Here is an 8,308-nt window from a genome sequence, read left to right as displayed (position 1 = left end):
TAATACTTATGGATAAATATCATAGTAACCATTCCTAATGAAATATAACAATTGAATCTCATCTAGAGGAGAGCGAGGTATTAGGTACCCCTAGCTCGCCAGCTACATGGGTCACGTGATATTATTTCTAACGTATTGAGATTATTATAATCTCTCCATAAAAATTATGACCAAGAATTTATAAAAAAAAACAGTAATATAAAACTTAATTATGCATATATCCCCTCTCCTACTACTAGAATACGTGACAGCATTCAAATTCAACTTTTCATTCCACTGTTATTATAGGATTATTTTAGTGTGAGTGCTTCTGATCATGAGGATAGAGCTTTTCCGGCCAAAAGTCAGCCGTGCCGTCTATTTGCGACTCACGTTACCTACCCATGCATACACATATCCCATAATCGACGACAGCAAGAGACTCCAAGATGAAGAACGAAGCCCTAACAAGAAGCTTCTTGAAGAAAGTCTTTCCGATAATTATAGTCATCTCTACCAAGAAGCTTCTTGAAGAAAGAACTTGACCATGTGAAACTTTTCTTATAATTATTTTTGTGTTGGTCTTATTAGCAACCGTGTTCATCTTTGTGATCAAATATTGGTTCCAAAATAGAGTGCTGATCTGGTGATGTTGCATATATTCAGGGAAGAGAACCAAGTGCTGCATAAGTTTGCTTTGCACCAAGAAGACTTCAATTGGTGGCTCCAACAGAAATTTACAAAATACCCGCTAACCGATTTCGTTAATGATTTTAGAAGACCCCCGGATCATGCACTCACTACAAGAAAAAGGACTATTAGCGACGACCAAAAGTCATTGCCAAAAATAGAAAGTCGTCACAAATGAATTTTTAACGAGCACTTGTCGTCGCAAACCTGTCGCTGTTTTTAGAAGACCCCCGGATCATGCACTCACTACAAGAAAAAGGACTATTATCGACGACCAAAAGTCGTTGCCAAAAATAGAAAGTCGTTGCAAATGAATTTTTAGCGACCACTTGTCGTCGCAAATCTGTCGCTGTTAAAGAGTACTCTTTTTCTTTATTTGGGTTTTCCCAATGGGGTTTTTTTACTAAAAAAAAAAGGCTTTAACTAGGCGTTTTCCTAATAGGAAGATTTAGAATGGGGATGATAACAGTGTAATTTTTTGCATTGCATATATACTAATACTGTCTTGCAATTTCAAATCAATATATCGACGTACATGGAACATCAGAATAGTTGCACTTATTTTAGAATAGTCAAACGGTCTTTAGTCTGTCCTGACCTAACAAAAAAGAACTGATACATGTACCAACTGATTTGAAGTCGTCATTATTTTGCTAACCTTTTGAGAATTAGCCTGTGGATCTTATAATTCTCATCAACAGTCATCATGTAAAATAGAGGAATCCTTAAACCGAACCAGCATCAAGATAAACAAATCTTATAATTCTCATCAACAGTCATCATGTAAAATAGAGGAATCCTTAAACAAAAGAGCATATAAACCCGCACAATGCTTGTAAGTATCATAATAAAAATTCATCTGTGGTCTTCAATTCTTTTAAATAAATCGGTTTCTGAATGAGTCCTCTTTTTTTTTTTTTTTTTAAATTGAGAGAACAATCTACAATCACCGGTCTTTGGATTTCTTAGCTGGGAAGGTTGATGATTTCTCTGTTTTCCAAACTCACAATGAAATTATGGTGTTCTTGGTCTTCTTACAGAATCCTAATTATCTTCTTCAGAGTCTTCCAACTCCGAGATTTCCTTGGAGAATTCATCATCCATTTCAACTTCCTCTTCCTCTTCAGAATCTCCTTCCCGGTCCTCACTCTCCCCACCATCAAGAATGTCTTCTTTCGGCAACAAGTTTTCACCTTTACCCCTGAAAATAAGCCCAGTTCTCATGACATGATAAAACTTTTCTCTAAGCCGCGTCAAGGGATGTGGGTTCACGAGTTTCCCTCTATGGTACCCTTCAACGAAAGGTAGAAAATCCCGGGATACCTCGTGAAGATCCGCGTAAACTTATGAGGAAGATTCAACTCCTCTCTCATGCTTCTTAAGTAGTTCCTCTTGGTATTCTTGTGAAGTGTCAAGCTCAAAATCCCATGCAAAACCCCAACCACCCTTTTCTCCTATTCGGATCAATGTGCCTACATACAATCTAGGGGTGTTCCCGGTCGGTTTAGACGGGTTATATATATATATATATATATATAAATCACTTATAAAACAAAAAATAATTTTTTTTTGGACTGTTTGATATTTTTGACAAAAACTAAATTAAACCAAATCACTCATAAACATTTTGAGCGGTTTAATTTTGGCAGTTTAAACTTAAGATTAAAAAGTTTTCAATAATTCGTAAAAATTATAAAATCATTAATTAATAAAAATAAAATAAGATTCAAGCTTACAATATAACTTAAAAGTAGTAAATGTCTAACAGTTCACCATTTAAAATTTTAGTACAAACCAACAAAAATATGATAGGGGTGTATTTGTAGAACCTTTATTACGACCAATTAAAATTAAAATAAATATAAAAACATTTTTAAAATTAAAAAAAAATTATATATGTATATTTTTGGGCGGATTATTGAACGGTTTGGGAAGTTCAAACCACAAACCAAACTGTCTAAAAAAATTAGATTAAAAAACCGACCAAACCTCTTAATAATCTAAAAATAATTAACGATTTGGTTTGATTTAATTTAAATTAAGTAATTTTCGCACTTTTTTTGAACACCCCTATTAGAATCCTGATAAGGAGAAACATAAGGCAACTTCGGAAAATTCATCAAGAACGCCAAACCCGTCTCCCCCTTTTTGAACTGCCTATACTCACCCCCAACTTCATCACCCTCATTTCTCCTCCCCAACACCGACGCTGCGAATTCCTTGCGCCATTGCGCGAACCTCAAGAAACTAAGCCCATTTCTTCTCTAAAAGCTTACTTTAAAGATTAAATAAGGATTGTCTCTAAAGCTTTTTATATCTCTTTTGAATTTTTTTTCGTTAATGTTTTTTTATTGATGAAAAAGTACGCCATTAAATAAACCATTTAGAGTCATATTATTAATTATCTGTTGGATTTGGACTTTGGAGGAAAAGTCTCCTATAGAAATAATTTGGCAGGAAGCTTCTCAATATTCAGAAACAAAACATTTTCGCCTGAATTTTGGTCTCTGAATTTTTAAGACACAATGCTTCCTTTTATTTATTTATTTTTGGCAGTTTTAATTCTTCACTCTAAAATTGACGAAGCATTGACAAAAATTTAACATAGATAATATTATGTGTATCATGCGATAATTTGAAATTTTATATAAATAGTTACGTTATGTGCAAAATATTCTCTTCACTATCATTTAAACCCCATTGAAAACCAGAAAATTTTACCCATAGTATACCTGTTTTTGTAAAATTCTAAGTTATCATATAACAGACACTTAAATTTTAGAAATTGTTCATTAAAAGTTACTGAATGGATGATTCCTGATTCTTCAAAGTTTGCATGACAATTTCGATAATGTCTACAAGTGAACGCTTTGACATTCACCAAGTATAAAGCGTTCGTGCTTGACTCGATAGCACAGTTGATACACGTGTGAAATATTATGCTTGGTACAAATTAATTGTTTTTAGGAATTTCTTATCGATAATTAATTTCCAAAAGACAAAAAAGTCATCGCTGAAACTTAGAACGAAAGGTTAACTACCAGGTTTCGTTAACAATATCGATGCTTGTGGATATCAATTCAGCAAGTAGACTTAAATTAATGGAATTTTATTAATTGTTGTTTTATCAATTCAGTCAAATAAGGTGAAAAGAATTAAGATTAAAAAAAAAAAAAAAGAACAGTCAAACAAGGCCCATAAAGGGGGAATATGCTAGAATGACTTTTCAACAAAGTGAAATTAGTAAAATGACATTCTTCTATTTTTTATGAAGAAAGACATTTACTCATTCTTTGTAAAATGAAGTTATTTTACAAATAAAAATTTTTGAAAGGTTATTTTACTAATAAAACTTTTCAAAAGAGCTATTTTTACAAAGCCCTCCCCACAAAGCTACTAAAATTTACCAATAATGCTTAATATAATAAGTAACAACGTGCAAAATTACTTTTATTGTTTATTTGATGAAATTGTTTAGTCAAATTTAGAATCCATATATATGAATTTTTAGAGCGGGTTTATATGTTGTAGTAAAAAAACTGTCCCTGCATTATGATGTAGCGCATAAAACATCGTGTGCTTGATGGTCAAATGCGATAAGTATGGATCATGCAGATGCAATTACATTATTATACATACATACATACATACATATATATATATATATATATATATATATGATATAGTTTTGTGCAATTTATTTTACTAATTTTTATTGAAACTTTAGAAACCATATATTTGAATGTGAAATCACGCAAAGCATGACTTACATATTAATAATACCTAAAAAAATATTTAAGCTCAAGCCTTCTTAAAGCTTTGGGAGCAAAGGAGAGAGTATTTCAAAAATGGAGGTCTCATCAGCGTCAGAGATATCGAGCTCTTTGAGTTCTTCAAGTTCATCCAACTTCCTTCAAGAAGCTTTTAGGGCTTTCTTCAGATGTTTGGGTTTCGAGAGTAATAGAACTCAAAAAGAACCTGCAACCAGTAAATCTGAACCACTAGCCATAGAAAAATACTCATCAACTGTAAGCATGATATTTCTCTCTCTCTCTCTCTCTCTCTATATATATATATATTTATATATATTGATATACGTGTATATATATATATATATATATCCTTAGGCATCAAGAAATACTAGCCGCATGTATCTAATGAAAATAGAAAAAGTTCTGTAGTTTGAAAGAAAATTCTGCCACTATGGCAATAGAGGAAACAAACTCGAAAAAGGGGAAAAAAAAAGTCTACTCTCTCTCTCTCTTGTTGCTAATAGACTCTGATTTCATATGGGAAATGCTAAGAATAATTAAAATTTTTATAAACCAAGCTGTCACGTAATAACATTTTAGCCACATAAATAAAGCAATGTTGTTGCTTCGCTTTTAGTAATTTGGTCATTGAGGACTTAATTTACTTAAATGTAAGTGTGTGTGTGTGTGTGTATATATATATATGTATGTATATATATATCCAAGAAATTTAGAGATATTCATTTAGAAAATTACTACACATGAATCTATGAAAGTAACGTGCCTTTATATATATATGTATGTGTGCTACTCGAATATTTATTTATTAATACGTATTGTTATTTTTTTTTACAATGAGACTATTGTCAAATTACAATGATACTTTTTTGACTGAAACATTTTACTAGAGGTGAAAGTTTGGGCCGACTTAGAATTTTATAAGGCATTTTCAAAAAACCTTTAAAAAGATGGTGTTTGGGCTGGGCCGGGACAGACTTTTGGGCTCGAAATCTTAGCCCGGCCTGAAAGTTAGCGCAAGAAAAAACTCACTTGGATATTCTCTAAATGACAAAACTGCACTTTTTAATGAGAAAATGAGACAAATACCCTTTTACATTACACGAGTCTTGATTTTTATCATTAACTCTTGATTGACACTCTTTTAATTGAATATTATATTAGTCAAAATGGTATTAATGAATAATAAAAATTTAAATCCATACACTTTCAAAAGTAAATTCAGTAATTTGACATTAGAAAATGATCCGAGTTACATTTAGGATGCAAGTATGACATTTTTTATTTTCCCCTTTATTTAGTTAATAAAAATGAGTAAGATGTATGGCCATGAGTTGCAAGAATATTATTCTCAGACTGTCCAATTTGGCAAAAATCAAAATTATACTCATAATATTGTGCCTAGTATCTCATCGTAGGAGGGGAGTAAGGTTTTAGGTACCCCTAGCTAGGTAGCTAAGCTAGCTACATGGATCACATAAGATTACTTCTAACCATGAATGAAAATGTCCACGACATCGTCGATATTTCTACGATATTATTCAAATTTCGAAGTCTCGACATGGATATAAGAGGGAAAGATATTATTCTTTACCTGTCCATAAAATATCCACATATCAGTGTTGAAGTGTAATTGCACATCCTTGAAGACTAGTCATCAAGTTCGATAAATCAATAGTATCAAATTTATGGGTTAATCAAGGAAAGAGATTAAGAAACATACATGTAACACATTGACAACTACATCTAGAATTATTTAAGGATAATATCTTGGCAAATGTATTGTTTAGATTAAGATCAGAACCTACCTAATGCTTTCTAACTTGCTAGAAACTCGTTTTCATATTGAAAGTACTTTAAGTCTGTTTGATAGTTAATTTCTATGTAGTATATTGAATTATTGTGCCTTATTTATAATGAGAATGAAAAATTATATTTAAATCATAATCTATATATAATTATGATAATTTCCTACTTTACTATTTAGCATAACTCTCATATTCTAATAAAAAAACATATTATCTTTGTTATTGAAGTAGTTTAAATTAAGTAATACTGATTGTTTTAGCATTTTGTACTGATTCAATAAAAAAATTTAAATTTTTTTTGAAGTATCCATTTTTTTAAAAATATCCATCACATCGACATTATCCACAAATCAAAACCTCGACAGCCCCATCGACACTAACATTTCATCCATGCTTCTAACGTATTCCGATTATTATTCACCTCCCTGTTCACAAAAATTATGACCAAGAATTGAAAAAAAAATAAAAAATAAAACAAAACTGTAATATGAAATATTAAAATTAACTTTGACTAGCCTAGCCGCACACACATATCTCTTACTCATACTCCTACTAGGATACGTGATAATTGCGTGCAAATTGTCCTTCGTAAATTATAATTGATAATTGATATCTATGTCAAATTCCCATTCGATTTCGAAGTAGTTGCCCTATAAGAGACGCTTCTTCTTTCTTCAAATTCTCTACTACGATCCATCGCTTCATATTCATATTCAACGTCCTTCATTCCATTGCTATTATAGAATTCGCGTGAGTACTTCTGATCATGAGGATAGTCCGCCGCGCCGTCGCTTCACGACATGCGTTGCCTAATCATGCATACCCATATCCCATAATCGACGACAGCAAGAGACACCATGATGAAGAACAAAGCCCAAATAAGATGCTTGATCTTGACGGAATTATTAGTCTTTCTGATAATCATACTCATCTCAATCAAGCCTTGATCGACGTCGCGAAGAGCAAAAAGGAGGACTTATCCGTCAAGAATCATGATCTTCCCTATCAAGATTGCCAAGATCGAGAATTGGTCACCGAAAGTAGTAACGCGCTGAAGAGAAAACTAGAGACAGAAGGTGAAACTAGTCAAGAAGAATATTATAATTGGTGGTTCTTTGAGACCTTGTGAAGGTGGCTGCCGAAATACTAAGGCAGCCATGTTGAGCAAAATTTGCAAGGATGAAGGCTTTATGCGGTCAAAGCTAGAGTCGTCAAAACGGCATCTTCTTGAATCGTATCAAGTGGAGGACAAGAAACGGAGGCTCATAAAGATTCTTGATATCAAGGATTTACCTAAACAAGTTTCTTGCGGGAGTCGCCGGGGCTACAAGATCCACTATTGAATGCAATAATCCATTTCAAGGTTTGATATCATAGTTCTAATTTGATAATGAAATCAACTTTTCAAATAAGGATGTTTGAAGACCTCGATCATGTGAAACTTTCTTATCATTATTAGTTCCAAATAGAGAACTGATTTGGTGATGTTGCATATCTACAGGGAAGAGAACCGCGTGCCGCATAAGTTTGCTTTGCATCAAGAAGACTTCAATTTACCGGCTACCGGCTAATCAACAGGGCGTGAATTGCGGTTTCGTTCATGATTTTAGAAGACCCCCAGATCATGCACTCTTTTTCCTTGTTTGGGTTTTTCCCTATATGGGTTTGTTTTTACCAAATAAGGTTTTAACGAGGCGTCTTCCTGACGGGAAGATTTAGATCGGGGATAGTAACAATGTAATCTTTTGGATAGTATATATACTGTGTTGCAATTTGACATTAATGTATGGAAGTACATGGAAGATCAGAATATTTACACATTTTTGAGATTTTACCTTTCTGTAGAACGTTTATAGAAGAGAATTCCTACGCTTGTGATATGCAAATTTTCCTCGTCCTGATATGCTAACAAGTTCAGCAATAAGCATGGTAAACCAGTGTGAACAGGTCGGTCTTTTCGCCCATATATAATATAACTTTGCTCTGTCCATCTTCATATGATCCATATGCTTGTTTCCTCCACAATGCATACGATCCAATATCAGTCGTTTCTGAATACAC

Source organism: Morus notabilis, unplaced genomic scaffold (assembly GCF_000414095.1).
Source record: "Morus notabilis unplaced genomic scaffold, ASM41409v2 Scaffold411, whole genome shotgun sequence".
Classification (NCBI taxonomy): domain Eukaryota; kingdom Viridiplantae; phylum Streptophyta; class Magnoliopsida; order Rosales; family Moraceae; genus Morus; species Morus notabilis.
The sequence above is the reverse complement of the archived record's forward strand: the minus strand, read 5'-3'. Positions refer to the sequence as shown.